At 53.5% G+C, this 25,711-nt stretch overlaps 1 long non-coding RNA gene across 3 annotated transcripts in view; it reads right to left on the reverse strand.

Annotated features, from left to right (window-relative positions):
* Positions 1–9,745: 9,745 nt before the first annotated feature.
* Positions 9,746–25,711, reverse strand: part of LOC140459002 (uncharacterized) — an 886,814-nt gene continuing 870,848 nt past the window's right edge. For all 3 annotated transcript variants that reach the window (XR_011953813.1, XR_011953812.1, XR_011953811.1), the window contains exons 4-6: positions 22,158–22,223; positions 10,089–10,123; positions 9,746–9,808 (exon numbers count right to left, since the gene is read on the reverse strand). This is a non-coding gene — a long non-coding RNA (uncharacterized lncRNA). The remainder of the gene's footprint in view (positions 9,809–10,088; positions 10,124–22,157; positions 22,224–25,711) is intronic.

A 25,711-nucleotide genomic window follows, 5' to 3' on the forward strand; every position in this document is an offset into this window, starting at 1 on the left:
CCCCTATCCCCGTCCCCTATCCCCGCCCCCATCCCTGCCCCCTATCCCGGTCCCCATATCCCTATCCCTGCCCCCTATCCCTGCCCCCTATCCCTGTCCCCGATCCCTGTCCCTGCCCCCTATCCCTGCCCCCTATCCCTGTCCCCGATCCCTGTCCCTGCCCCCATCCCTGCTCCCTATCCCTGTCCCCTATCCCTGTCCAAATCCCTGCCCCCTGTCCCTGCCCCCATCCCTGCCCCCTATCCCTATCGCTGCCCCTATCCCTATCCCTGCCCCCTATCCCTGCCCCCTATCCCTATCCCTGTCCCCTATCCCTGCCCCCTATCCCTATCCCTGCCCCCTATCCCTGCCCCCTATCCCTATCCCTGCCCCCTATCCCTATCCCTGCCCTCTATCCCTGCCCCTATCCCTGCCCCCTATCCCTATCCCTGCCCCCTATCTCTGCCCCCCTGTCCCTGCCCCCTGTCCCTGCCCCATCCCTTCCCCCTATCCCTATCCCTGCCCCCTATCCCTGCCTCCTATCCCTATCCCTGCCCCCTATCCCTGCCCACTATCCCTATCCCTGCCCCCTATCCATGCCCCCTATCCCTGCCCACTATCCCTAACCCTGCCCCCTATCCATGCCCCCTATCCCTGCCCCCTATCCCTATCCCTGCCCCCTATCTCTGCCCCCTGTCCCTGCCCCTATCCCTTCCCCCTATCCCTGCCCCCTATCCCTGCCCCTATCCCTATCCCTGCCCCCTATCCATGCCCCCTATCCCTGCCCTCTATCCCTATCCCTGCCCCCGTCCCTGCCCCTGTCCCTGCCCCTATCCCTGCCCCCTATCCCTATCCCTGCCCCCTATCCCTGCCCCCTATCCCTATCCCTGCCCCCATCCCTATCCCTGCCCCATCCCTATCCCTGCCCTCTATCCCTGCCCCTATCCCTGCCCCCTATCCCTGCCCCCTATCCCTTCCCCCTATCCCTGTCCCTGCCCCCTATCCCTGCCCCCATCCCTATCCCTGCCCCATCCCTATCCCTGCCCTCTATCCCTGCCCCTATCCCTGCCCCCTATCCCTGCCCCCTATCCCTTCCCCCTATCCCTATCCCTGCCCCCTATCCCTTCCCCCCATCCCTATCCCTGCCCCCTATCCCTATCCCTGCCCCCTGTCCCTGCCCCCTATCCCTTCCCCCTATCCTTATCCCTGCCCCTATCCCTGCCCCCTATCCCTTCCCCCTATCCCTATCCCTGCCCCCTATCCCTGCCCCTATCCCTGCCCCCCTATCCCTATCCCTGCCCCCATCCCCTATCCCTGCCCCATCCCTATCCCTGCCCTCTATCCCTGCCCCTATCCCTGCCCCCATCCCTGCCCCCTATCCCTTCCCCCTATCCCTGTCCCTGCCCCCTATCCCTTCCCCCTGCCCCTATCCCTGCCCCCTATCCCTATCCCGGCCCCTATCCCTGCCCCCTGTCCCTGCCCCCTATCCCTGCCCCCTATCCCTTCCCCCTGCCCCTATCCTGCCCACTATCCCTGCCCCCCTGTCCCTGCCCCCTATCCCTTCCCCCTATCCCTGTCCCTGCCCCCTATCCCTTCCCCCTATCCCTATCCCTGCCCCCTGTCCCTGCCCCCTGTCCCTGCCCCCCTATCCCTTCCCCCTATCCCTGTCCCTGCCCCCTATCCCTGCCCCCTATCCCTGCCCCTATCCCTTCCCCCATCCCCTATCCCTGCCCCCTATCCCTATCCCTGCCCCCTGTCCCTGCCCCCTATCCCTTCCCCCTATCCTTATCCCTGCCCCCTATCCCTGCCCCCTATCCCTTCCCCCTATCCCTATCCCTGCCCCCTATCCCTGCCCCTATCCCTGCCCCTATCCCTATCCCTGCCCCCTATCCCTGCCCTCATCCCTATTCCTGCCCCTACCCCTGCCCCCTATCCCTATCCCTGCCCCCTATCCCTGCCCCCTTTCCCTGCCCCTATCCCTATCCCTGCCCCCTATCCCTGTCCCTGCCCCCTATCTCTGTCGATGGTGGATAAAGCCTTCCGTTATTCGACGTGTTTGCTCCTTTTGCTCTGTCTGTCTGTTGCTGTGGCGTTCTGATACTGTCACGTGTCAACTCAACGACACACTCCCTCCCACAGGAAACTCTGCTTTCTTGTCCTAAAAACACAACGAGAGAGCTGCAGCTGCTCGAACTCAGAAACAGACACAGAAGCCGCTGGAAACGCTCAGCAGGTCAGGCAGCATCTGTCGAGAGAGAAATCCGGGTGAAACATTTCGGGCCGAGGGACCTATCCTCAGAACGCACACTCTTCTGTTAATTCCTGATGGGGGGGGGGGCAGGACAAGCCCCAATGCCATTTACCTGAGCATGGTCTGGAGCTGAGTTCCTGGGGGCTGAAAGGGTTACTCAGAACTGGGAGGTACCTGCCACTTCCTGTTCAGGACAAATACAAAGAGGAAGGGATTTCCCTACCACAGCCTCAGAGGAGAAAGGTTTGACTCACAGACCCACAGAGGTGAAAGTTGTTCGAAAAACATGTGAGTCACACAGCCATCTGGAGAGGCAGAATCGTCGAGATAACATCTCCCCGAATGAACATCTCAGTGCCGATCCTCCACAAACATACCCAAGCCCAGCGCCGACTCAACTCCAACTGGCGTTCAGACACCTCAGCTCTGACCTCGAACCCAAAAAACGCAACTGATGTGGGGAGCAAGGAAGTGAAAAATGTCACTGAACACCAGAACTTCAATCAGACAGCGACAAAGGCAGCTTTTTCTCAGGATCTAACCCGGCGCTGGCCCTGTCCCTGGGAGGGTTTGATGGGGATAGTGTAGAGGGAGATTTACTAGGTAACTAAACCCGTGTGGTCCCTGTCCTGAGGGAGTTTGATGGGGAGCAGTTCAGAGGGCACTGGGTGTGAACGGGGGACTGTGTTATACACTGATACTGGGTGTGAACAGGGATTGTGTTATACACTGACTCTGGGTGTGAACGGGGACTGTGTTATACACTGATACTGGGTGTTGAACGGGGACTGTGTTACACACTGACTCTGGGTGTGAACAGGGGACTGTGTTATACACTGACACTGGGTCTGAACGGGGACTGTGTTATACACTGACACTGGGTCTGAACGGGGACTGTGTTACACACTGACTCTGGGTGTGAACAGGGGACTGTGTTATACACTGACACTGGGTCTGAACGGGGGACTGTGTTACACACTGACTCTGGGTGTGAACGGGGACTGTGTTATACACTGACACTGGGTCTGAACGGGGACTGTGTTATACACTGACTCTGGGTGTGAACAGGGACTGTGTTATACACTGGCACTGGGTCTGAACGGGGACTGTGTTACACACTGACTCTGGGTGTGAACAGGGACTGTGTTATACACTGACACTGGGTGTGAACAGGGGACTGTGTTACACACTGACACTGGGTCTGAACGGGGACTGTGTTATACACTGACACTGGGTCTGAACGGGGACTGTGTTACACACTGACTCTGGGTGTGAACAGGGGACTGTGTTATACACTGACACTGGGTCTGAACAGGGACTGTGTTACACACTGACTCCGGGTGTGAACAGGGACTGTGTTACACACTGACTCTGGGTCTGAACGGGGACTGTGTTACACACTGACTCTGGGTGTGAACAGGGACTGTGTTATACACTGACACTGGGTCTGAACGGGGACTGTGTTACACACTGACTCTGGGTGTGAACGGGGACTGTGTTATACACTGACACTGGGTCTGAACGGGGACTGTGTTATACACTGATACTGGGTGTGAACAGGGGACTGTGTTATACACTGACTCTGGGTGTGAACAGGGACTGTGTTATACACTGATACTGGGTCTGAACGGGGACTGTGTTATACACTGACTCTGGGTGTGAACGGGGACTGTGTTATACACTGACTCTGGGTCTGAACGGGGACTGTGTTATACACTGGCACTGGTCTGAACGGGGACTGTGTTACACACTGACTCTGGGTGTGAACAGGGACTGTGTTATACACTGACTCTGGGTGTGAACGGGGACTGTGTTATACACTGACTCTGGGTGTGAACGGGGACTGTGTTATACACTGGCACTGGGTCTGAACGGGGACTGTGTTATACATTGGCACTGGGTCTGAACGGGGACTGTGTTATACACTGACACTGGGTGTGAACGGGGACTGTGTTATAGACTGACTCTGGGTGTGAACGGGGACTGTGTTATACACTGACACTGGGTCTGAACGGGGACTGTGTTATACACTGACACTGGGTCTGAACGGGGACTGTGTTACACACTGACTCTGGGTGTGAACAGGGACTGTGTTATACACTGACACTGGATCTGAACGGGGACTGTGTTACACACTGACTCTGGGTGTGAACAGGGGACTGTGTTATACACTGACTCTGGGTGTGAACGGGGACTGTGTTATACACTGACACTGGGTCTGAACGGGGACTGTGTTACACACTGACTCTGGGTGTGAACAGGGACTGTGTTACACACTGACTCTGGGTGTGAACGGGGACTGTGTTATACACTGACTCTGGGTGTGAACAGGGACTGTGTTATACACTGACACTGGGTCTGAACGGGGACTGTGTTATACACTGGCACTGGGTCTGAACGGGGACTGTGTTATACACTGGCACTGGGTCTGAACGGGGACTGTGTTACACACTGACTCTGGGTGTGAACAGGGACTGTGTTATACACTGGCACTGGGTCTGAACGGGGACTGTGTTACACACTGACACTGGGTCTGAACGGGGACTGTGTTACACACTGACACTGGGTCTGAACGGGGACTGTGTTACACACTGACTCCGGGTGTGAACGGGGTCTGTGTTACACAGTGACTCTGGGTGTGAGCGGGGACTGTGTTACACACTGACTCTGGGTGTGAGCGGGGACTCTGTTACACACTGACTCCGGGTGTGAACGGGGTCTGTGTTACACAGTGACTCTGGGTGTGAGCGGTGACTGTGTTGCACACTGACTCTGGGTGTGAACAGGGACTGTGTTATACACTGGCACTGGGTCTGAACGGGGACTGTGTTACACACTGACTCTGGGTGTGAACAGGGACTGTGTTATACACTGACTCTGGGTCTGAACGGGGACTGTGTTATACACTGACACTGGGTCTGAACGGGGACTGTGTTACACACTGACTCTGGGTGTGAACAGGGACTGTGTTATACACTGGCACTGGGTCTGAACAGGGACTGTGTTACACACTGACACTGGGTCTGAACGGGGACTGTGTTACACACTGACTCTGGGTGTGAACAGGGACTGTGTTATACACTGACACTGGGTCTGAACAGGGACTGTGTTATACACTGACACTGGGTGTGAACGGGGACTGTGTTACACACTGACTCTGGGTGTGAACAGGGACTGTGTTATACACTGGCACTGGGTCTGAACAGGGACTGTGTTATACACTGACACTGGGTCTGAACGGGGACTGTGTTACACACTGACTCTGGGTGTGAACAGGGACTGTGTTATACACTGGCACTGGGTCTGAACGGGGACTGTGTTATACACTGACACTGGGTCTGAACGGGGACTGTGTTACACACTGACTCTGGGTGTGAACAGGGACTGTGTTATACACTGGCACTGGGTCTGAACGGGGACTGTGTTATACACTGACACTGGGTGTGAACGGGGACTGTGTTATACACTGACTCTGGGTGTGAACGGGGACTGTGTTATACACTGACACTGGGTCTGAACGGGGACTGTGTTATACACTGACACTGGGTGTGAATGGGGACTGTGTTACACACTGACACTGGGTCTGAACAGGGACTGTGTTATACACTGACACTGGGTGTGAACAGGGGACTGTGTTATACACTGACACTGGGTCTGAACGGGGACTGTGTTACACACTGACTCTGGGAGTGAACAGGGACTGTGTTATACACTGGCAGTGGGTCTGAACGGGGACTGTGTTATACACTGACACTGGGTGTGAACGGGGACTGTGTTATACACTGACACTGGGTGTGAACAGGGGACTGTGTTACACACTGACACTGGGTCTGAACGGGGACTGTGTTACACACTGACTCTGGGTGTGAACAGGGACTGTGTTATACACTGACACTGGGTGTGAACGGGGACTGTGTTATACACTGGCACTGGGTCTGAACGGGGAATGTGTTATACACTGACACTGGGTCTGAACGGGGACTGTGTTACACACTGACACTGGGTCTGAACGGGGACTGTGTTATACACTGACTCTGGGTGTGACGGGGACTGTGTTATACACTGACACTGGGTCTGAACAGGGGACTGTGTTATACACTGACACTGGGTCTGAACGGGGACTGTGTTACACACTGACACTGGGTGTGAACGGGGACTGTGTTACACACTGACTCTGGGTGTGAACGGGGACTGTGTTATACACTGACACTGTATGTGAACGGGGACTGTGTTACACACTGACTCTGGGTGTGAACGGGGACTGTGTTACACACTGACACTGGGTGTGAACGGGGACTGTGTTACACCCTGACACTGGGTGTGAACGGGGACTGTGTTACACCCTGACACTGGGTCTGAATGGGGACTGTGTTACACCCTGACACTGGGTGTGAACGGGGACTGTGTTACACCCTGACACTGGGTCTGAATGGGGACTGTGTTACACACTGACACTGGGTGTGAACGGGGACTGTGTTACACCCTGACACTGGGTGTGAACGGGGACTGTGTTATACACTGACACTGTATGTGAACAGGGACTGTGTTATACACTGACACTGGGTCTGAACGGGGACTGTGTTATACACTGACTCTGGGTGTGAACGGGGCCTGTGTTACACACTGACACTGGGTCTGAACGGGGACTGTGTTACACACTGACTCTGGGTGTGAACAGGGACTGTGTTACACACTGACTCTGGGTGTGAGCGGGGACTGTGTTACACCCTGACTCTGGGTGTGAACGGGGACTGTGTTACACCCTGACTCTGGGTGTGAGCGGGGACTGTGTTACACACTGACACTGGGTGTGAGCGGGGACTGTGTTACACACTGACACTGGGTGTGAGCGGGGACTGTGTTACACACTGACTCTGGGTGTGAGCGGGGACTGTGTTACACACTGACTCTGGGTGTGAACAGGGGACTGTGTTACACACTGACTCTGGGTGTGAACAGGGGACTGTGTTACACCCTGACTCTGGGTGTGAGCGGGGACTTTGTTACACACTGACTCGGTGTGAGCGGGGACTGTGTTACACACTGACTCGGTGTGAGCGGGGACTGTGTTACACCCTGACTCTGGGTGTGAGCGGGGACTTTGTTACACACTGACTCGGTGTGAGCGGGGACTGTGTTACACACTGACTCGGTGTGAGCGGGGACTGTGTTACACACTGACTCCGGGTGTGAGCGGGGACTGTGTTACACACTGACTCTGGGTGTGAACAGGGGACTGTGTTACACACTGACTCTGGGTGTGAACAGGGGACTGTGTTACACACTGACTCTGGGTGTGAGCGGGGACTGTGTTACACACTGACTCTGGGTGTGACTGGGGTCTGTGTTACACACTGACTCTGGGTGTGAGCGGGGACTTTGTTACACACTGACTCGGTGTGAGCGGGGACTGTGTTACACACTGACTCGGTGTGAGCGGGGACTGTGTTACACACTGACTCCGGGTGTGAGCGGGGACTGTGTTACACACTGACTCTGGGTGTGAACAGGGGACTGTGTTACACACTGACTCTGGGTGTGAACTGGGGACTGTGTTACACACTGACTCTGGGTGTGAGCGGGGACTGTGTTACACACTGACTCTGGGTGTGACTGGGGTCTGTGTTACACACTGACTCTGGGTGTGAGCGGGGACTGTGTTACACCCTGACTCCGGGTGTGAGCGGGGACTGTGTTACACACTGACTCTGGGTGTGAACGGGGCCTGTGTTACACCCTGACTCCGGGTGTGAGCGGGGACTGTGTTACACCCTGACTCCGGGTGTGAGCGGGGACTGTGTTACACACTGACTCTGGGTGTGAACAGGGGACTGTGTTACACACTGACTCTGGGTCTGAACGGGGACTGTGTTACACACTGACTCTGGGTGTGAGCGGGGACTGTGTTACACACTGACTCTGGGTGTGAGCGGGGACTGTGTTACACACTGACTCTGGGTGTGAGCGGTGACTGTGTTACACACTGACTCTGGGTGTGAGCGGGGACTGTGTTATACCCTGACTCTGGGTGTGAGCGGGGACTGTGTTACACACTGACTCTGGGTGTGAGCGAGGACTGTGTTACACACTGACTCTGGGTGTGAGCGGGGACTGTGTTACACACTGACTCTGGGTGTGAGCGGGGACTGTGTTACACCCTGACTCTGGGTGTGAGCAGGGACTGTGTTACACACTGACTCTGGGTGTGAGCGGTGACTGTGTTGCACCCTGACTCTGGGTGTGAGCGGTGACTGTGTTGCACCCTGACTCTGGGTGTGAGCGGTGACTGTGTTGCACCCTGACTCTGGGTGTGAGCGGGGACTGTGTTACACACTGATTCTGGGTGTGAGCGGTGACTGTGTTACACAGTGACTCTGGGTGTGAGCGGGGTCTGTGTTACACACTGACTCTGGGTGTGAGCAGGGACTGTGTTACACACTGTCACTGGGTGTGAGCGGGGACTGTGTTACACCCTGACTCTGGGTGTGAGCAGGGACTGTGTTACACACTGACTCCGGGTGTGAACGGGGTCTGTGTTACACAGTGACTCTGGGTGTGAGCGGGGACTGTGTTACACACTGTCACTGGGTGTGAGCGGGGACTGTGTTACACCCTGACTCTGGGTGTGAGCAGGGACTGTGTTACACACTGACTCCGGGTGTGAACGGGGTCTGTGTTACACAGTGACTCTGGGTGTGAGCGGGGACTGTGTTACACACTGACACTGGGTGTGAGCGGGGACTCTGTTACACACTGACTCCGGGTGTGAGCGGGGACTGTGTTACACACTGACTCCGGGTGTGAGCGGGGACTGTGTTACACACTGACTCTGGGTGTGAGCGGGGACTGTTACACACTGACTCTGGGTGTGAGCGGGGTCTGTGTTACACACTGACTCTGGGTGTGAGCGGGGTCTGTGTTACACACTGACTCTGGGTGTGAGCGGTGACTGTGTTACACACTGACTCCGGGTGTGAACGGGGACTGTGTTACACCCTGACTCTGGGTGTGAACGGGGACTGTGTTACACACTGACTCTGGGTGTGAGCGGGGACTGTGTTACACACTGACTCTGGGTGTGAGCGGGGACTGTGTTACACACTGACTCTGGGTGTGAGCGGGGACTGTGTTACACACTGACTCCGGGTGTGAGCGGGGTCTGTGTTACACACTGACTCTGGGTGTGAGCGGGGTCTGTGTTACACAGTGACTCCGGGTGTGAGCGGGGACTGTGTTACACACTGACTCTGGGTGTGAGCGGGGACTGTGTTACACACTGACTCTGGGTGTGAGCGGGGACTGTGTTACACACTGACTCCGGGTGTGAGCAGAGTTGCCATGTTGCTGGTCTGGAGAGTCAGTCTGAGGCCTGTGATTTGCAGCTTCTGGCTGCGCGGGGAGATGCAGATGTTCCCCAGTTGTGCTCCAGAAGCAGTTGGAGTTTTTAGCGAGTTTTATTTTGCAGGGGAGACAGTGCCCGAAGCCACCCTCTCTCCCTCTCTCTCTCAGTCTTACCTTGGTGGTGAAAGTGGAGGGTGCTGGTGCCGTGGAATATGGTGGAAGTTTGTTTGAGTGCGTCTGAAACAGAAAGAGACACTTTGGGTGACTGCACCTGCACACACACTGACCTACCCCTTGCACCACTCACCGATACGGTGCAGCCCACACCCCTCCACGCTAACACCATACCACCTCGCACATCTTACTGTGGATCTCTGCATCTCGCATGCCCCCCGCCCCCTCCCAGATCCTCCTCACCAAAGTCAGGCTCTGTCACTGCTCCCACACCCTCATCCTGTCCACTCCTGGATCCCAGCACAATCCCACTGCCTATCTGTTTAACCATGACACGACCTACCTGGAGATTGACGTCAGGCCCATTACGCTCAGTGTCTGGAAAGGGAAGAGAGAGAGACACAAACATGAATCGGCAATCAGCCCACGAACGTGGTGCCCAAGATTACAACCCAGCAACAGCAGTGCAGAGAGCTGGTAATCACGACAGAGAGAGGTACACCTTCAGGTTAACATGCGAGACTCAGTTGGGACCCAGCAAGAGAGAGAGAGAGAGAGGGAGAGAGGGGGGGTGGGTACTGGAATATTACAGAGTTAGTGCTGAGAGAGTGCCGCACTGTGGGAGGGTCAGTGCTGAGGGAGTGCCGCACTGTCGGAGGGTCAGTGCTGAGGGAGTGGGCACTGTCGGAGGTCAGTGCTGAGGGAGTGTCGCACTGTCAGAGGGTCAGTGCTGAGGGAGTGCCGCACTGTCGGAGGTCAGTGCTGAGGGAGTGCCGCACTGTCGGAGGGTCAGTGCTGAGGGAGTGTCGCACTGTCGGAGGGTCAGTGCTGAGGGAGTGCCGCACTGTCGGAGGGTCAGTGCTGAGGGAGTGCCGCACTGTCGGAGGGTCAGTGCTGAGGGAGTGCCGCACTGTCGGAGGGTCAGTGCTGAGGGAGTGCCGTACTGTCAGAGGTCAGTGCTGAGGGAGTGCCGCACTGTCGGAGGGTCAGTGCTGAGGGAGTGCCGCACTGTCGGAGGGTCAGTGCTGAGGGAGTGCCGCACTGTCGGAGGGTCAGTGCTGAGGGAGTGCCGCACTGTCGGAGGGTCAGTGCTGAGGGAGTGCCGCACTGTCGGAGGGTCAGTGCTGAGGGAGTGCCGCACTGTCGGAGGGTCAGTGCTGAGGGAGTGCCGCACTGTCGGAGGGTCAGTGCTGAGGGAGTGCCGCACTGTCGGAGGGTCAGTGCTGAGGGATTGCCGCACTGTCGGAGGGTCAGTGCTGAGGGATTGCCGCACTGTCGGAGGGTCAGTGTTGAGGGAGTGGGCACTGTCGGAGGGTCAGTGCTGAGGGAGTGGGCACTGTCGGAGGGTCAGTGCTGAGTGAGTGCCACACTGTCGAAGGGTCAGTGCTGAGGGAGTGACACACTGTCAGATGGTCAGTGCTGAGGGAGTGCCACACTGTCGGAGGGTCAGTACTGAGGGAGTGCTGCACTGTCGGAGGGTCAGTGCTGAGGGAGTGGGCACTGTCGGAGAGTCAGTGCTGAGGGAATGCCACACTGTCGGAGGGTCAGTGCTGAGGGAGTGGGCACTATCAGAGGGTCAGTGCTGAGGGAGTGCCGCACTATCAGAGGGTCAGTGCTGAGGGAGTGCTGCACTGTCGGAGGGTCAGTGCTGAGGGAGTGGGCACTATCGGAGGGTCAGTGCTGAGGGAGTGCCGCACTGTGGGAGGGTCAGTACTGAGGGAGTGTCGCACTGTCAGATGGTCAGTGCTGAGGGAGTGCCACACTGTCGGAGGGTCAGTACTGAGGGAGTGCTGCACTGTCGGAGGGTCAGTGCTGAGGGAGTGGGCACTGTCGGAGGGTCAGTACTGAGGGAGTGCTGCACTGTCGGAGGGTCAGTGCTGAAGGAGTGTCACACTGTCGGAGGGTCAGTGCTGAGGGAGTGCCGCACTGTCGGAGGGTCAGTGCTGAGGGAGTCCCACACTGTCGGAGGGTCAGTGCTGAGGGAGTGCCGCACTGTCGGAGGGTCAGTGCTGAGGGAGTGCCGCACTGTCGGAGGGTCAGTGCTGAGGGAGTGCCGCACTGTCGGAGGTCAGTGCTGAGGGAGTGCCGCACTGTTGGAGGGTCAGTGCTGAGGGAGTGCCGCACTGTCGGAGGGTCAGTGCTGAGGGAGTGCCGCACTGTCGGAGGGTCAGTGCTGAGGGAGTGACGCACTGTCGGAGGGTCAGTGATGAGGGAGTGCCGCACTGTCGGAGGGTCAGTGCTGAGGGAGTGCCGCACTGTCGGAGGGTCAGTGCTGAGGGAGTGCCGCACTGTCGGAGGGTCAGTGCTGAGGGAGTGGGCACTGTCGGAGGGTCAGTACTGAGGGAGTGCTGCACTGTCGGAGGGTCAGTGCTGAGGGAGTGTCGCACTGTCAGAGGGTCAGTGCTGAGGGAGTGCCGCACTGTCGGAGGGTCAGTGCTGAGGGAGTGCCGCACTTTCGGAGCGTCAGTGCTGAGGGAGTGACGCACAGTCGGAGGGTCAGTACTGAGAGAGTGCCGCACTGTCAGAGGGTCAGTACTGAGAGAGTGGGCACTGTCGGAGGGTCAGTGCTGAGGGAGTGCCACACTGTGGGAGGGTCAGTGTTGAGGGAGTGACGCACTGTCGGAGGGTCAGTGCTGAGGGAGTGCAGCACTGTCGGAGGGTCAGTACTGAGGGAGTGCCGCACTGTCGGAGGGTCAGTGCTGAGGGAGTGCCGCACTGTCGGAGGGTCAGTGCTGAGGGAGTGCCGCACTGTCGGAGGGTCAGTGCTGAGGGAGTGGGCACTGTCAGAGGGTCAGTGCTGAGGGAGTGCCGCACTGTCGGAGGTCAGTGCTGAGGGAGTGCCGCACTGTCGGAGGTCAGTGCTGAGGGAGTGCCGCACTGTCGGAGGTCAGTGCTGAGGGAGTGCCGCACTGTTGGAGGGTCAGTGCTGAGGGAGTGCCGCACTGTCAGAGGGTCAGTGCTGAGGGAGTGCCGCACTGTCAGAGGGTCAGTACTGAGAGAGTGGGCACTGTCGGAGGGTCAGTGCTGAGGGAGTGCCACACTGTGGGAGGGTCAGTGTTGAGGGAGTGACGCACTGTCGGAGGGTCAGTGCTGAGGGAGTGCCGCACTGTCGGAGGGTCAGTGCTGAGGGAGTGCAGCACTGTCGGAGGGTCAGTGCTGAGGGAGTGCCGCACTGTCGGAGGGTCAGTGCTGAGGGAGTGCTGCACTGTCGGAGGGTCAGTGCTGAGGGAGTGCCGCACTGTCGGAGGGTCAGTGCTGAGGGAGTGGGCACTGTCAGAGGGTCAGTGCTGAGGGAGTGCCGCACTGTCGGAGGGTCAGTGCTGAGGGAGTGCTGCACTGTCGGAGGGTCAGTGCTGAGGGAGTGCCGCACTGTCGGAAGGTCAGTGCTGAGGGAGTGGGCACTGTCGGAGGGTCAGTGTTGAGGGAGGGCCGCACTGTCAGAGGGTCAGTGCTGAGGGAGTGCCGCACTGTGGGAGGGTCAGTGCTGAGGGAGTGCCGCACATGTTTGGTTTCATGGTCTGACAGAGCTTCCTCCTGTGGCCTGCTTTAATAGTGACTAAACCTGGCCCATGCTGATTCAGGACCTTTGAACACATGGACTCAGCACTGTCTGATCAACCAAGGTTCCTCATAGTGATGTCCCAGACAGACAGGAACAGAAATACAGTGATACACTCGGACACACACACAAACCTACACACAGACTTACACTCACAGACGCACAGAGAGACCTATAGATGTGCACACCCACATGCACAATGCAATCTCATTGGAAGGGTTTGAGTTATACAGGGAAGCTGGACAGGCCGGGATGTTTTATCACTGGGGGTGAGAGGTGACGTGATCGAGGTTTATAAAATAACGTGGGGTATTGATCGCGTTAATGGTTCTTGTCTTTTCTCTTGGATGGGGGATCTCAAGACAAAGGGGTTTTTTTTTAACCTGGCAGGAGAGAGATTTAAGAGAGACTTGACACTCAATTTTCTTTGACATGGAGAGTGGTTTGTGTGTGGAATGAACATCCAGAGGATGTGGTGGATGTGGGTGCAGTTACAATGTTGAAAAGATAGTTGGATAAGTGCATGGATAGGAAACATTTGGAGGGATATGGGTCAGGAACGGGCAGGTGGGACGAGTTTATTTTGGGATTATGTTCGCCATGGACTGGTTGGGCTGAAGGTTTTGCTTCTGTGTTGAATGACCCGATCAGTGGCATCCTAACTCTTGTCCAAGAGCAGACAAGAGAGACCTCTGTCGCAATGATACAAGACTTTGGAGAAACCACGCCTCGAGTGCTGAGTGTGGATCGCATCTCCACATTTCTATAAAGAAACCCTGGAGATGGTTCCCTACTTTCATCCCCGGGAGACGGTGCTGCGTTAGTATGGTCTGGAGTTTCGAAGATTGCGAGGCAATCTCATTGAGACCGACAAGACTCTGGAAGGGGTTATGCTGTCATCGGGATGTGCAGCATGGAAACAGACCCTTTGGTCCAACCCGTCCATGCCGAGCAGATATCCCAAGTCCCCCTTGACTCCTCTCCCTCTCAACTTTCCCATTCACCTACCCACCCAGATGCCTTCTAAATGTTGTCATTGTCACCATTCAGTGGGATGAACTAATCACGCAGATAGATAAAACAAATAGAGTATGATATAGTTGGGGATTACAGTGACTGAATATTCCGGGTATTCCAAGGATAGAAAGGGGCAGACAAAAAGGAAAATAACTGCAGATGCTGGAAACCAAATACTGGATTAGTGGTGCTGGTAGAGCACAGCAGTTCAGGCAGCATCCAACGAGCAGCGAAATCGACGTTTCGGGCAAAAGCCCTTCATCAGGAATAAAGGCAGTGAGCCTGAAGCGTGGAGAGATAAGGTTGAGTTGGATTATTGGCTAAAAAGATAAAGAACGCAGTACTCGCTCTGACCATGTGGAATCTGCATGGAGTTGAGAAAGAGCACGGGGCGGTGGGGTTGGACACAAATTGGCAATATTGAGGGAGGCTTTTCGCAGGAAATTCGGGGCTGAAACAATAAAGGTACAGTTGCAAGAACGGACAGCTTCACTGTGCACGTAGGCTGGGCAAAAACAAGTCAGTCACAATCCCAGAGGCAAGAAATTCCTGGAGGGTACACTACATCGAAGAACCAACTAGAGATCTGGCCATCCTAGACAGGGCGTTGTGCAATGAGACAGGAATCGTCCAGCAAGGGGCATAAAAACAAAACTGGAAAGGTGTCCCGAACATTTTTAACAAGGGAAACGACGGATGGAGTTTGTGGATGACACCACTTTTGGAGATATTATATCCAGTGCAGAAGGTTTCCTCACATTACAAAGGGAGCTTGATCAAATGGGTCAATGGGCTGAGAAATGGCAGATGCAGTTCAATCTGGAGCAATGCATTGCTAAAACCAACGAGGCCAGGTCTTATTCAATTCATGGTTGGGCCTTGGGCAGTGTTGGAGGACAAAGGGCCTCAGAATGCAGAATATTCTTTGAAGTTTGCGTCATGGAGAGACAGGGCGGTTAAGGAGGTGTTTATCTTGCCTTCATTACTCAAAGCTTTGAGTACAGGAGTTGGGATGTCACGTTGAGGTTGGACAGGCCTTTAGTGAGGCCTCTTGTGGAGTCCTGCGTCCAGTTCTGGTCGCCCTGTTATAGGAAGGATATTATTAAACTGGAGAGGGCTCAGAGGAGAGTTACCGGGATGTGGCCGGGAATGGAGGGATTGAGTCAGAAAGGAACGCTGGATAGGCTGGGACGTTTTTCACTGGAGCGCACGGGGTTGCGAGGTGACCTGATAGAAGTTCATAAGATAATGAGGGGCAGAGATCGCGTTAATGATAAGTATCTTTCTCCTAGAGTGGAGGATTTCGAGTCCAGGGGGGACACATTTTTAAGGTAAGAGGAGAGAGATTTTAAAAAGACGTGAGGGACAAAATCTTTTACACAGAGGGTGGTCCATGTGTGGACTGAAATTCCTGAAGAAGTGATGGAGTGTGGGTATAGTTACAATATTTAAAAGATATTAAAAGATATGAATAGGAAAGGTTTGGAGCGAGATGGGCCAGGAGCAGGTTTAGTAGTTTAGTTTGGGATTATGGTCAGCACAGACGGGTTGGAGTGAAGGGGCTGTTTCCCTGCTGTGTGACTCTATGACAAGGAAGGAACATATCAATATGGGCAGCACAGTGGCCAGCACTTGCTGCCTCACAGCAGCAGGGACCTGAGTTCGATTCCACCCTCGGGAGACTGCCCGTGTCTGCGTGGGTTTCCTCCGGGTGCTCTGGTTTCCTCCCATAATCCAAAGATGTGTAGGTTAGGGTGAATTGGCCATGCTAAATTGTCCCATAGTGTTCCAGGATGTGTCGGGGTGAATGTAGAGTAGGGGAATGGGTGTGGGTGGGTTACTCTTTGGAGGGTCAGTGTGGTCTTGTTGTGACTGTAGGGATTCTACGGGATTGGTGAGAAAGAGAGAGAGAGAGAGAGCAGCAGGCCTGAGGCTTGGAAGTCCAAGAATAGGCTTGCAGTAAACATCCAAATTGATGGTAAAAGCTTTGGTAGATATGTGAAAACAATGAGTGAGTTTCCTGACAGTCTGAAGCAGAGGAACAAAGAAATGTCAGGTCAACAAAATATAGTTTCGTGTTCATAAGCAAGGCCCAAATGACAGGCCAAAAGCACTGAGTCAAAACTTGGCGGGAAATGGGGGTTTGAGGAAACTGATGGGATTGAAGGCCAATGGATCTTCAGCACCCGATAATCTACAACCCCAAATACTTCAGGTTGTGGGATATAGGTAAAGGAGTGTTCCTTCTGCAATTATAATTACTTATACAAGGTAAGTGAACTCACACCAGTGTGTAATTGCTTCAGCCAAGAGCTGAGTCAACAAGAATGGAAACTATGTGGAGGAAATACATAATTGTTTTTGTATTAGCTAAAATTATATGCAAGAATGAAATGTGACGGCAAAACAATGGTAGATAATACAGGCGAATAGATAAGGTGCTGTGAGGGGAGGACGTTAAGCTAGATACGCCTGTACAAACAGAAGGTATAAACATCTGCTTCCCACTTTTACAGAAACACAGGAACAAACCCCAATTAAAAGGGTCATAAGGATCAGGGGAAGGTACAGATGGAGGGGGTAGATAATGGTGAAGAAAGAATATGCCCAACAATGACCTACAGCAGGATGAGGTCAAACTGCCTGAGGCCAGAAATAAACATTTTGTCACAGACAAGGCCAGATAAGGCAAGAGATAAACAGGGGTAATGGGGGCCGGTCTTAGGGAAGTGGACGATGTAAACAGGGGAGGAGCAATGGGATAAAAAGAAACCAAATTATATAAATATCGTGTGTTAATTGAATTCAGTGTGTGTGTGAGTCCCTGCCTTGTAGACAGTGGACATCACACCCTCTTGCAAGAGTAAAATAAAGGACACTACTGATTCAGATTTTGTCTCGGACTGAAATTATCGAAGTGAGTGAGCTTAGTTTCTCACAAGGAAGTGCCTCGAGAAACAGTGGATGGACTGGTGGTCATCTTTCAAGGTTCGATAGGCTCCAGAATGGCTACGGATTCGAGGCAAGCAAACCCAAACTCCCATTTTTGAAGGATAAAGGAGTCAGAGAGAAAACAGGCAGGAATTGACCTGGTTCGCCTGGCATTGAATTCCCTGTCACAAAAAGCAGTTAAGGCCAAGATATTATTCACAGAATTCATATCATACAATCCCCGCACGGTGGAGGAAGGCCATTCGGCCCATCAAGTCCGCACCAACCCTCCAAAAAGCAATCCCCAGGCCTACCTAGCTACCATATCCCCGTTACCCTGCATTCCCCATGGCTAACTCACTTAACCTGCACATCTTTGGACTGTGGGAGGAAACCCACACAGACACGGGGACAATGTGCAAACTCCACACAGAGAGTCTCCCCGGGTCCCTGGTGCTGTGAGGCAGCAGTGCTAACCCCTGAACCACCGTGCCGCTCCAATTAGATTTGGCTTTTAAGGTTAAAGGGATCAAACAGGACAAGGGGATTGAGTTGGTGAAACAGGCTCAATGGGCCGAATGGCCTCCTTCTGCGCCTGTTTCCTGTGTTGGTGTAAGAGAGCTGTTTAACCTCGTCAACACAGGGGGAGTCACAGACTTGACAGGGGTCCTTTGGAAAGCCTAATCCTCGGTTTTCTGAACTGAACCAGTCAATGGCAGTGACATAGATGGTGCTGAGTGAGCACTCAGTAACATGAACAAGAAAAAGATAACTTCTCCAGTCAAACAGCCACAAACCTTTCTCCAGCCTGATCAAAGGGGCAATAGCAACAGGCTCAGCATTTAGTCGGATTTATTATTGTCTCGGTGCAGGGGGACGTTTTGTTTTGTGCGCAGTGTGGGCAGATGCTTCATCAATGGCGTTCCCTCCCTCATAAGGTCACCAGGGAGAAGTTTCCCGATGATTGCACAGTGATCAGCACCGTTTGCCCCTCAACAGGCGCTGAAGCAGTCCGTGCTCAAATGCAACAAGATCTGGGACAATACCCAGGCTTGGGCTGACAGGTGGCAAGTAAGATTCGCCCCACACAAATGCCAGGCTACGGACATCGTCAACGAGAGAGACGCTAACCACTGCCCCTTGGTATTCAATGGCACTGAACGATCAACTTGTCAACATCCTGGGGGGTTACCATCGACCAGAATCTGAACTTAACTCCTCGTACAAATACAGTGGCTCCAAGATGGACCCTGCAGTGAACAACTCGTCTCCTGACTCTCCAAAGGTTGCCCACCATCGACAAGGCACAAGTCAGGAGTGTGAGGGGATACATGCCATTTGCCTGGATGACTGCAGCCCATATAAATAACACTCAAGAGACTCGACACCATCCAAGACAAACCAGCCATTTTAATCGGCACTACGTCCACAAAAGACCCTCTCCCCCCTGCCACCAACCCTCCGTGACGGCAGTGTGTACCATCTCCAAGATGCACTGCAGAAACTCACCGAAGCTCTTCAGGCTGCACCTTCCAAACCCACGATTGCTTCCATCTCGGAGGACAAGGGGCGGAAGGTACATGGGAACACCACCCCCTGCAAGTTCCCCTCCGGGCCCCTCGCCATCCTGACTTGGAAATATAATACACTTCCCTCAGTGTCGCTGGGTCAAAATCACGGAATTCCCCTCGCCAAGGGCATTGAGGGTTTACCGAGAGCACGTGGACTGCAGCGGGTCAAGAGGGAAGCTCACCGCCACCTTCTCAAGAAGCCACTAAGGACAGGCTTAAGTGCCTGTCTCGCTCGCGACCCCCATATCCCATGGGTGAAGAGAGTCAAAGAGATACTCTGCAGCAGCCATGTGGCAACATACCACAGATACACGAGAATTGGGTGGAGCTCGCGAAAACAAAGGTGATAAAGTTTGATCACTTTCCAATTGGAGAAAGATGCTGACTGAGGTCTTATCTAAACTTAGGAAGAGTCTTGAGCCAAACTGAAAGGGAATGAATGCAGCCTTGGTGGGGAGACATCACTCGGAAATCGTCGTGTTTACATACAGGTTACCCAGCAGTCTTTGCTCTTGAGCTCTGGACACTGATGGTCCTGGTCTGATTCCATCCATGACACAGGAGACCAGGCGTCCCTCAGTGAGTCAGAAGGATTTGCAAGTTGATCCATGACCTTTTTAAACATTCATTGGTGTCACTGACTAGGCTAGCTTGTCCTGCCGATCCGAGAAGGCAGTTAAAAGTCAACCATATTGCTGGGGTTCTGGAGTCACATGTAGGCCAGACCAGGTCAGGACGGCAGTTTCCTTCCCCAAGGGACATTTGTGACCCAGATGGGGTTCTCCAATTAAACTCTCAATCCCAGATCTTCATCGAGTTCAAATTTTGCAATCTGCCGGGTTGGGATTTGAACCCGGATCCCCAGCATATTCCCTGCGATAACACCACAAGACCATCACCTGCCTTGAAGTGACTGTGTTGATAACACAGTGCCCTGAGGCCGCCGAGTGTGGGCTGGGAATCAGATCCGGAGCTTCGAGTTCGTTCGTGGGGACAGCTGTGCCACGAGACGCGGCAATTTACAAGAGTTGCTGCTCAATCCAAAGCTGTGAACATCAGTGTTAGGTTTCAGGAGTGGCTCGGCACACAAATGAGTCCGAAAAGGGCACACATTTCGGGTGGACTGAGTTGAAATGGGGGACGAGGCAGCTAATGTGAAATGGGCCTCGTTAGCTTTTGTGCTGTCAATTCCAGGTCATTTGTGTGTTTAGATGAGATTACTTACAGTGTGGAAACAGGCCCTTCGGCCCAACAAGTCCACACCGCCCCGCCGAAGCACAACCCACCCATACCCCTACATTTACCCCTTACCTAACACTACAGGCAATTTAACATGACCAATTCACCCTGACCTGCACATCTTTGGACTGTGGGAGGAAACCGGAGTACCCGGAGGAAACCCACGCAGACACAGGGAGAATGTGCAAACTCCACACAGAGAGTCGCCTGAGGCGGGAATTGAACCCGGGTCCCTGGCGCTGTGAGGCAGCAGTGCTAACCAGTGTGGGGTGGGAAGGAGGGTCCAAATAAAGAGGCTGGTCTGCTGTTCCGTCCAGTCAGCCCAGCAGCCTGTGGTTCCCACCAGCACTCAAACAGAATCTTACCGCCAGCTAACCCACACTTCACTGAGTCATCACTCCCTGAGTTGTCTGCTTTGAACTCACTCTCAAAACACTTTCTGTGCAGAAGAACAGCCCGATCGTCAGCCCCTCTTTTTTTTTTCCGAAATTTCCAAAATCATAAAATCTTCAATCATAAAAAAAATCTCTGTGCGTACGCACATTGTCACAAAAGCGGCTTGGTTCTCTTCAGTTACATATTAAGTAAATAAACCAACCATTGGGAGTTTGACTATCCAAAGAAACCAAAGGCCTCTCTTACACATACAATACTCATACTGACAGAAGACCAGGCACTGGGAGGGTCCAATAACTGAACGGACCCCCGTTTACCTTCAGCAGGAAAACCTGTCTTTCCCCATCGTGCCTCAGCCCCAGCTGCCCCAGGGTTTAGTGTCACCCTCAGAACATTAAAACACAGAACGTCAAACATGACAGCGCAGTACAGGCCCTTCGGCCCTCAATGTTGCGCCAACCTCTGGAACCAATCTGAAGCCCATCTATCCTACACTATTCCATTCTCGTCCATATGCCTATCCAATGACCATTTAAATGCCCTTCAAGTTGGTGAGTCTATTACTGCGGGTGAGGGCTGCAGATGCTGGGGATCAGAGCTGAAAAATGTGTTGCTGGAAAAGCGCAGCAGGTCAGGGCAGCATCCAAGGAGCAGGAGAATCGACGTTTCGGGCATCAGCCCTTCTTCAGGAGTCTATTACTGTTGCAGGCAGTACGTTCCACACCCCTACTACTCTGAGTAAAGAAACTAACTCTGACATCTGTCCTACATCTATCACCCCTCAGTTTAAAGCTATGTCCCCTCGTGCTAACCATCACCATCTGAGGAAAAGGACTCTCACTGTCTAACCTATCTCACCCTCTGATTATCTTATATGTCTCCATTAAGTCACCTCTCAACCTTCTCTCTAATAAAAACAGCCTCAAGTCCCTCAGCCTTTCCTCATAAGACCTTCCCTCCATACCAGGCAACATCCTGGTAAATCTCCTCTGAACCCTTTCCAATTCTTCCACACCCTTCCTATAATGCAGCGACCAGAACTGTACGCAATACTCCAGGTGTGGCCGCACCAGAGTTTTGCACAGTCACAGCTTGACCTCATGGCTCTGAAACTCAATCCCTCTCCCAATAAAAGCTCCCACAACGTATGCCTGGGACCTTGGAATGTGTCAGTCTGCAGCACTCAGCCAGGGTCAACTCCTTGCTCTGGGAGACCCACTAGGTTCGGGCAGACCGAAGAGGGTCTTTCACCGGGCTGCTGGTCCCCCAGACAGAGTGGGTGTTTGTCTCGGTGTGAACAGACTGGAGAGCACAGAGTCTCACTCACGGAGCTGTTCGAGATGAACCTCGACACAACCCGCTGCATCTTCCTCCGGATTGCCTTTGTACAGGCACACTCCAGCAGGAGATGTCTGACAGTCTGTACCCCCCCCCCACCCCCGTCTGCCCCCCCCCACCCACCACCTCGCAGCCGCTTCGTGGGTAGGGTGCGGTGGCACAGACCGACTGGGTATACAGGAAGGACCTCACCATCAGATACCAGTGCGATCATCAGCCCCCTCCTGTAATGCTGGGTGATGGAGTGCTGTGGACTTGAGGCAGGCTGAGCAAGAGACACAGATAACTGGGGACGGTGAGCGGGAGTTGGGTTGAGGAACTGCAATGCTCCAAAACATGCGACAAAACTGCAGCAGCATACCTGTCAGTTCCAGCTGGGAATCCAACCCGGGATTCTCACATTCTGTCCCTTTGTTCATTCTTATTGCTGCAAAAGAACAGAAACAGAATCAACTTCAAACCAATCACATTGAAGCTGAGAGAGAGAGAGAGAGAGAGACTTACAGTGACAGGGAGATAGGGATGAAGTGAGAGAGGGGTCAGAGACTGTGACAAACAGCCAGAGATTGAGAGATTCAGACAGAGACAGTGGGTGAGAAACTGAAGGGAGAAAGAGAGAGACAGGGAGAGAGAGAAAGACGGCGAAAGAGATTCAGAAAGAGAGAGAGAGAGACAGAGACAGAGTCAGAGAGAGATAGGGTGAGAGTCAAAGAGGGCAGAGTAGAGTCATAGAGATGTACAGCACGGAAACAGGCCCTTCGGTCCAACCCGTCCATGCTGACCCAGATATCCCAACCTAATCTAGTCCCACCTGCCAGCACCCGGCCCATATCCCTGTAAACCCTTCCTATTCATATACCCATCCAAATGCCTCTTAAATGCTGTAATTGTACCAGGCTCCACCACATCCTCTGGCAGCTCATTCCATACACGTACCACCCTCTGTGTGAAAATGTTGCCCCTTATATCTTTTATATCTTTTCCCCTCTCACCCTAAACCTATGCCCTCTAGTTCTGGACTCCCCCACCCCAGGGAAAAGACTTTGTCTATTTACCCTATCCCATGCCCCTCATGATTTTATAAACCTCTATAAGGTCACCCCTCAGCCTCCGATGCTCCAGGGAAAACAGCCCCAGCCTGTTCAGCCTCTCCCTGTAGCTCAAATCCTCCAACCCTGGCAACATCCTTGTAAATCTTTTCTGAACCCTTTCAAGTTTCACATCATCTTTCCGATAGGAAGGAGACCAGAACTGCACGCAATATTCCAACAGTGGCCTAACCAATGTCCTGTACAGCCGCAACATGACCTCCCAACTCCTGTACTCAATACTCTGACCAATAAAGGAAAGCATACCAAACACCTTCTTCACTATCCTATCTACCTGTGACTCCACTTTCAAGGAGCTATGAACCTGCACTCCAAGGTCTCTTTGTTCAGCAACACTCCCAAGGACTTTACCATTCAGTGTATAAATCCTGCTAAGATTTGCTTTCCCAAAATGCAGCACCTCACATTTATCTGAATTAAACTCCATCTGCCACTTCTCAGCCCATTGGCCCATCTGCTCAAGATCCTGTTGTAATCTGAGGTAACCGTCTTCGCTGTCCACTACACCTCCAATTTTCGTGTCATCTGCAAACTTACTAACTGTACCTCTTATGCTCACATCCAAATCATTTATGTAAATGACAAAAAGTAGAGGACCCAGCACCGATCCTTGTGGCACTCCACTGGTCACAGGCCTCCAGTCTGAAAAACAACCCTCCACCACCACCCTCTGTCTTCTACCTTTGAGCCAGTTCTGCATCCAAATGTAAGAGTGTTAGAGATTAAGACTGGGAGGGTCATGGCAGGAGAGGGAAAAACGGGAGGATAAAAGCAGGTTAGATGCATATCAAGTATGCACAAGAGGGATATAACACGGATTCATTAAAGCCCACTCCTTAACCAAATGCCTGCATCATCTCCCAGGATCCCCACCAGTATCCCCACCAGTATGCCCACCAGTATGCCCACCAGTATCCCCACCAGTATCCCCACCAGTATCCCCACCAGTATGCCCACCAGTATGCCCACCAGTATCCCCACCAGTATCCCCACCAGTATGCCCACCAGTATGCCCACCAGTATCCCCACCAGTATCCCCACCAGTATGCCCACCAGACAGACTGCTCATGCCCATTGGACATTTTGTACATACAGCTCTCCCTCAGTCAGACACAAATGCCGGGCTATGAACATCTCCAACAAGGGAGCATCTAGCCATTGTCTTTGAAAATCAAAGGTATTTCTGTCATTAAGTGCACTCCTATCAACATTGAACTGGTCTCATCATATCAACAGAGCGACTGCGAGAGCAGGTCAGAGGCTTGTAACCCCCTGCAGTGAGTAACTCCCCTCCTGACTCGCCCCCCCCCCCACACCAAGCCTGTCCCACCCTTGGCGAGGCCCAGGTCGGGAGGGTGAGGGGAATACTCCCCACTTGCCCCTGGATGGGGGCAGCTCCCACAACTGTCAAGAAGCTCAACACCCTCCAGAGACAAAGCAGCCCCCCCCCCCGCTGGATTGGCCCCACATTCAAAAGCTTCCACTCCCCTTCACCGCCGACGCTCAGTAACAGCAGTGTGTCCCATCTCCAAGAGGCACTGCGGAAACTCACAAAGATCCTGGGGCAGCACCTTCTATTACCGTGGCCCCTTCCAACTAGAAGGGCAAGCAGCAGATATGTGCGGACACCACCTCATGTAAGTTCCCCCTCTGAGCCTCTCACCATCCAGACGTGGAAAAAACATCAGCCATTTCTTCCGTGCTGCTGAGTCGGAAGCCTGGAATTCCCTCCCTAACAACGCTGTGGGTCGATCTTCAGCCCATGGTTCAGCAGATGGGTAATAAAAGCCTCGACACACTTCCAACGAATTCACAATGAAAACGTACACCAGACAGGTCTCAAGAGAAGTCAAATTTGACTCAAAGTGAAACTCTGTCGAAAGACTTAATTTTCGATATTTTTGGATTGTGGTTGAAATGGATTCAGGGACTGTTTTAAAAAGCCAAGGGTTAGTGGAGGGTTACTACATATTTTAAAAGCAAGCACAGTTCACACAGGTACAGTCCTTCAAATGGCGTTGAACCTCGAGCCAGGGTCTGTGCACTAATGATACTTTGGTTAGCAACAAGAAGATCATTGGTCTGTGGGCTCATGAGCAGTTAACCAATGGTATTGGTCTTCTGCCCACCAACTGTTATCTGATTGCTTCTCAGGTAATGGAATAATCTGGCGCTGCGACCAAGACATTGAGAATCCTTCAGACCTCCACCGGGGAGGGTACAACTTAAAAAGAAGTGGTCTCCCATCAGGGGGGCAAGTGAACAGCGAAGAGGGTTACCTCAAATGACAACAAGATCTGGATCAGATGGGCCGATGGGCTGAGGAGTGACAGATGGAGCTTCATTCAGATAAATGCGAGGGGCTGCATTTTGGGAAAGCCAAATCAGGGCAGGACTGATCCACTTAACGGTAAGGTCCTGGGGAGTGTTGCTGAACAGCGAGACCTTGGAGTGCAGGTTCATAGCTCCTTGAAAGTGGAGTCGCAGGTAGATAGAATAGTGAAGAAGGTGTTTGGTATGCTTTCCGTTATTGGTCAGAGTATTGAGGACAGGAGTTGGGAGTTTATTGGTCATTGCTGAGGTCACCTTTGGAATACTGTGTTCAATTCTGGTCTCCCTACTATGGGAAAGATGTTCTTAAACTTGAGACGGTTCTGAAAATATTTACAAGGATGTTGTCAGGGTCATAAGGTTTGAGCTACAGGGAGAGGCTGAACAGGCTGGGGGCTGTTTTCCCTGGAGCGTCGGAGGCTGAGGGGTGACCTTATAGAGGTTTACAAAATTATGAGGGGGCATGGAGAGGGTA

Source organism: Chiloscyllium punctatum, chromosome 34 (assembly GCF_047496795.1).
Source record: "Chiloscyllium punctatum isolate Juve2018m chromosome 34, sChiPun1.3, whole genome shotgun sequence".
Classification (NCBI taxonomy): domain Eukaryota; kingdom Metazoa; phylum Chordata; class Chondrichthyes; order Orectolobiformes; family Hemiscylliidae; genus Chiloscyllium; species Chiloscyllium punctatum.